The 5,765-nt window shown below is 41.2% G+C and overlaps 1 pseudogene; it reads left to right on the top strand.

Moving 5' to 3' along the window:
- LOC112071317 (eyes absent homolog 1-like) overlaps positions 1-5,765 on the top strand; it is an 81,035-nt pseudogene that overhangs the window by 60,406 nt on the left and 14,864 nt on the right.

The raw sequence follows: 5,765 nt of genomic DNA, 5'->3' as shown, positions 1-5,765 counted from the left end.
TGCACATGGGGACAAAGATCGTACTTTTTGGAGAAATGTCCTCCGGTCTGATGAAACAAAAATAGAACTGTTTGGCCACAATGACCATCGTTGTGTTTGTAGGAAAAAAAGGGAGGCTTGCAACCCGAAGAACACCATCCCAACCATGAAGCATGGTGGTGGCAGCATCATGTTGTGGGGGTGCTTTGCTGCAGGAGGGACTGGTGCACTTCACAAAATAGATGGCATCATGAGGGAGTAAAATGATGTGGATATATTGAAGCAACATCTCAAGACATCAGTCAGGATGTTAAAACTTGGTCGCAAATGGGTCTTCCAAATGTACAATGACCCCAAGCATACTACCAAAGTTATGGCAAAATTGGCTTAAGGACAACTTAGTCAGGGTATTGGAGTGGCCTTCACAAAGTCCTGACCTCAATCCTATAGAAAATGTGTGGGCAGAAAAAGCATGTGCGAGAAAGGAGGCCTACAAACCTGACTCAGTTACACCAGCTCTGTCAGAAGGAATTGGCCAAAATTCACCAAACTTATTGTTGAAAGCTTGTGGAAGGCTACCCGAAACGTTTGACCCAAGTTAAACAATTTAAAGGCAATGCTACCAAATACTAATTGAGTGTATGTAAACTTCTGACCCACTGGGAATGTGATGGAAAAAAATAAAAGCTGAAATAAATCATTCTCTCTACTATTATTCTGACATTTCACATTCTTAAAATAAAGTGGTGATCCTAACTGACCTAAAACAGGGGAATTTTTACTCTGATTAATTGTCAGGAACTGTGAAAAACTGAGTTTAAATGTATTTGGCTAAGGTGTATGTAAACTTCCGACTTCAACTGGATCTCTGCTGAGTCTGGTCCAGTCCCGAATTGCACCCTATTCCCTATTTATTACACTATTGACCAGGGCTCCGGTTAAAAGTAGTGCACTGTGTAGGGAATAGGGTGCCCTTTGGAACGTACTTCTCTGATCTCCTGGGTGTAGCTACTCCTGCTGTTGACATGAGAGTACAGGTGTAGTGAGGGAGGGAAGGAAGGAGGGGGGGAGAGTGTAGAGAGGAGTCATGCCCTGTGGCCTCGTCTCCTGTCCTCTCTTCTCTTCATCCCTCTCTCCCAGGGCAGGAAGACAGCAAGCCCTATAACTCATGTCATGTATATTATTAAGCCATTAGATCCTATCAGCTCATCTTTGAATGATTGAATTAGCCCTAGAGGTGGTTCTTTCAAAGCAGTGAAGAGAAGACATATTCTACATATTCATTAGCAGGATGTCAGACACCCCCTTTCTCTCAATTCAATGTTCAGTTTAAGGGGCTTTTAATGCCGTGGGAAAACATGTGTTTACATTGCCAAAGCAAGTTAACTAGATAATAAACAAAAAAGAAATAAACAATTACAAATTAACAGTTAGCATTACACTCACAGAAGTTCCAAAAGAATAAAGACATTTCAAATGTCATATTATGTTCAAATAGTTAAAGTACAAAAGGGAAAATAAATAAATAAACATAAATATTGTACTTACAATGGTGTTCTTCACTGGTTGCCCTTTTCTTGTGGCAACAGGTCACAAATCTTGCTGCTGTGATGGCACACTGTGGTATTTCACCCAGTAGATATGGGAGTTTATCAAATTTGGGTTTGTTTTCAAATTCTTTTTGGTTCTGTGTAATCTGAGGGAAATATTTGTCATCTCTTTTCCTTCCTCTCTCCCTCCCCTACTTTCTGTAGCCCCCCTCCCTCTCCCCCTCTCTCTCCCTCCCCCACTCCTCCACCTTCAGTTGCCACTAACTAACAACAACAGGCTCAGTGTTCAGCCATTGTTGTGAGGGCCTGAGACGTCCTGCCCCCCCTCCCCTGTCATTCCATCAAGCCAGATCCAATCGTGATCAGGAAGGAAGAGGACGAAGATAAGGCTACTGTTTGTGTTTGGAGCCTCTTCCTCCCTTCTTCCCTGCCCTCCTCCTCCTCCCTCCTCCCTCCCTCCTCCTCCTCCCTCCTCTCCCTCCCTCCCTCCCCTCCCTCCCTCCCTCCTCCTCCCCTCCCTCCCTCCTCTTTTCTCTCTCTCTCTCATATTTCAATTACAATTTAAGGGCTTTATTGGCATGGGAAACACCTTATGTTTAATTGGCCAGAAGCAAGTGAAGTAGATAATAAACAAAAGTGAAATAAACAACAAAAAATAAACAGTAAATATTACACTCACAGTAGTTGTAAAAGAATAAAGACATGATGTCTATATACAATGTTGTAATGATGTGCACATAGTGCAAAAGGTAAATTAAATAGTCATAAATATAGATTAATTTACAATGGTGTTTGTTCTTCGCTAGTTGCCCTTTTCTTGTGGCAATAGGTCACAAATATTGCTGCTGTGATGGCGCACTGTGGTATTTCACCCAGTAGATATTGGAGTTTATCAGAATCAGATTTGTTTTTGAATTCTTTGTGTATCTGTGTAATCTGAGGGAAATATATGTCTCTAATATGGTCATACATTGGGCAGGAGGTTAGGAAGTGCTGCTCAGTTTCCACCTCATTTTGTGGGCAGTGTGCACATAGCCTGTCTTCTCTTGAGAGCCATGTCTGCCTACGGCGGCCTTTCTCAAAAGCAAGGCTATACTTACTGAGTCTGTACATAGTCAAAGCTTTCCTTAAGTTTGCTCTCTCGCTCTCTCTCTCTCTTTCTCTGTCTCTCTCTGTTTCTCTCTCTTTCCCCTAGGCCCTCCCCGTTGGTTACCTGAAATCATTGTTCCACCAACATCTTTTGTTCTCTTGTTCTCTCTTGGTTTTGTTCTCTTGCTCAAAGTAACTAATATTATTGCTCTTCCGTGTTCTATTGTGCCTTGATATTTGGAGGGGTACATTATCATATATCATATATTATCATACATCATACACTATCATATATCATACACTATATCATATGTCATACATTATCATACATCATAAACTATCATATATCATACATTATCATGCAATATACATTATCATACATTATCATATTTTATACACTATCGCACACCATGCACTTTCATATATCATACATTATCATATTTCATACACTATCATGTAGCATACATTATCATACATCATACACTATCGTACATCATACATTATCATACATCATACACTATCATACATCATACACTATCATACATCATACACTATCATATATCATACATTATCACATATCATAGACAATCATTGAGTTTGTAAGTGATATGTATAACTCCTAAGTGATAACCGTGTGTTTCCCTGTACCTCTCCAGGTAGCACGTTCACAACCACGTCAGGACTGTACGCAGGAAGCAACTCCCTCACAAACTCAACCGGCTTCAATAGTACACAACAGGTACTAACATATTCTACTGTATTCTAGACAGGTACTAACATATTCTACTGTATTCTAGACAGGTACTAACATATTCTACTGTATTCTAGACAGGTAATAACATATTCTACTGTATCTAGACAGGTACTAACATATTATACTGTATTCTAGACAGGTACTAACATATTCTACTGTATTCTAGACAGGTACTAACATATTCTACTGTATTCTAGACAGTACTAACATATCTACTGTAAATACTAGACAGGTACTAACATCTTTACTGTAATTCTAGACAGGTACTAAGATAGTACTATGTCTATCCTAGACAGGTACTAACATAATTCTAAACTGTATTCTAGACAGGTACTACATATTATACTGTATTCTAGACAGGTAGTAACATATTCTACTGTATTCTAGACCAGGTACTAACATATTCTAGCTGTATTCTAGCCTCCTAATACATGATAGGCATGTGTTTAGTATCATTGGTTTATATTGATTATGCTGTACTCTTTGCTAAAATCCTTGTAGAACCTTGGGATGCGTCCAAACCGGTGACCTGTTCCTATGTGTGACTACTTTTGGACAGAACCCTAGTCGGTAGTAGTGTAGCTACAAAGGGGAACATGTAGCGATACAGTCCAGTTAACTTCACAAGAATCACACGGGAATTCACTCATAACGTCTGAAGTGGTGACACAGGGATTATCTTCTTCTATGGGTTATGCCAGAGGATGAGCATCCCAATGGTACCTGTACACTATTTACTTAGTACACTACTTTTGACTACTTTTTGATGTGGCCAATAGGATGCTTCCCAAAAAAATACCAAGAACGATCGCTGTTCAGATGTAAGACACAAGAGACATATGTTTGCATTTATGTTTTGGAATCTGCAGTGTAAATAACAAGGGGCATATCTCACGTTACTTACCGTCTCTCTCTCTCTCTCTCTTCTTCTCTGTACCTTTCCCTTGTTCTACTTTCATCTCTTTCTTTCTCTCTGTCTACCTTTCCGTCTCTCTCTCGCTCTCTCCATCGATCTCACTCTCTCTCTTGCTCCTCTCTCTCTCTCTCTCTCTCTTCTCTTCTCTCTCTCTCTTTCTCTCTCTCTCTCTTGCTCTCCTCTCTCTCTCTCTCTCTTTGCTCTATCTCACTCTCCTCTCTTGCTCTCTGTCTCACTTCTTTCTTGGCTCTCTCCTCCCTCCCTCTCACTCTCTCTCTCTCTCTCTTCTCTCTCTCTCTCTCTCTCTCTTCTTCTCTCTCTCTCTCTCTCTCTCTCTCTCTCTCTCTCTTACATCCTTACCTCTCTCTTTCCACCATCCTCCTCCTCCCCTCTCCCCTCCAGGACTACCCGAGCTACCCAGCGTTCGGCCAGGGCCAGTACGCCCAGTATTACAACAGTTCTCCTACACCTCCCCTTATAGACCAGCAACAACACCAGTCCACACCCCCTCCACCACAGCCACCTACACCCTCCAGGAGCCCCCCTGACCAGCCAGGCCCTCACGGACCCCCCAGCAGGTAGGCCCAGGCCCCCAGGCCACCCACCCTCCGTCCCAGGATCAGACGGCTCTGGAGGGGTGGCTATGATGCCAGGGCCTCATTATGGTAACCACTACTAGTTTTTTAATAAAATAAACTATATTATTGTAAATAAATTGTTTTAGAATTTTGATAATCAACGATAATCAAAACCCTCCTGAATTTTGTTATTGTAGAAATATTTTTGGTGATAATTTTTTTAAATTGTTGTTACCCCTCCCTTTCTAAATGACCCTCTGTAACCCTCTATAAATAGTATTATTGTATAAAATGTAACTCCAGTTCTTAGAGAGAGAATAATATATAATTATTATAAATATATAATATAAATCACATTAATGCTTCTTCTGGGAATAAAGGTTGATGACATCATCATCATCATCATCATCAAGTGAAAACTAGTTAAGAAGAGTTTTAACCAATCGGGTTGCAGCAGAGATGATGACACGTCCAATACTGACGTTATTCTGTCTGTCTGACCCTCTGGAAAACCTAACGACACAAAGTAGCTTGTACTGTATGCAGTGCTCGATATTTAACACACAGACACACAGACACACTTTTACAAGACAAAATGGAGCTGTCCTCTGCCCTCCACTCTCCTCAGTCCTGAAGGTACTGAAAATCGTCGATATCTTTCCCGTTTCCTTTCTCTTTCTTAAACAATCACTTCTTCTTCTTCTTCTCGTTCTCCCTTCTTCCGTTCTTCCAGTCGAGTACAGTACCATCCACAGTCCTTCAACGCCCATTAAGATTCAGAATCGGATCGATTGCGGCGTTTGCCTCGGATGGAAAGTCACGTGCCGAGGAGAAGGAACAACAACCCTTCACCACCGCCTGACTCTGACCTTGAGGTGTGTGTGTGTGTGTGTGTGTGT

This window comes from Salvelinus sp. IW2-2015, unplaced genomic scaffold (assembly GCF_002910315.2).
Source record: "Salvelinus sp. IW2-2015 unplaced genomic scaffold, ASM291031v2 Un_scaffold1584, whole genome shotgun sequence".
Taxonomy (NCBI): Eukaryota; Metazoa; Chordata; class Actinopteri; order Salmoniformes; family Salmonidae; genus Salvelinus; species Salvelinus sp. IW2-2015.
The sequence above is the reverse complement of the archived record's forward strand: the minus strand, read 5'-3'. Positions and strand labels throughout refer to the sequence as shown.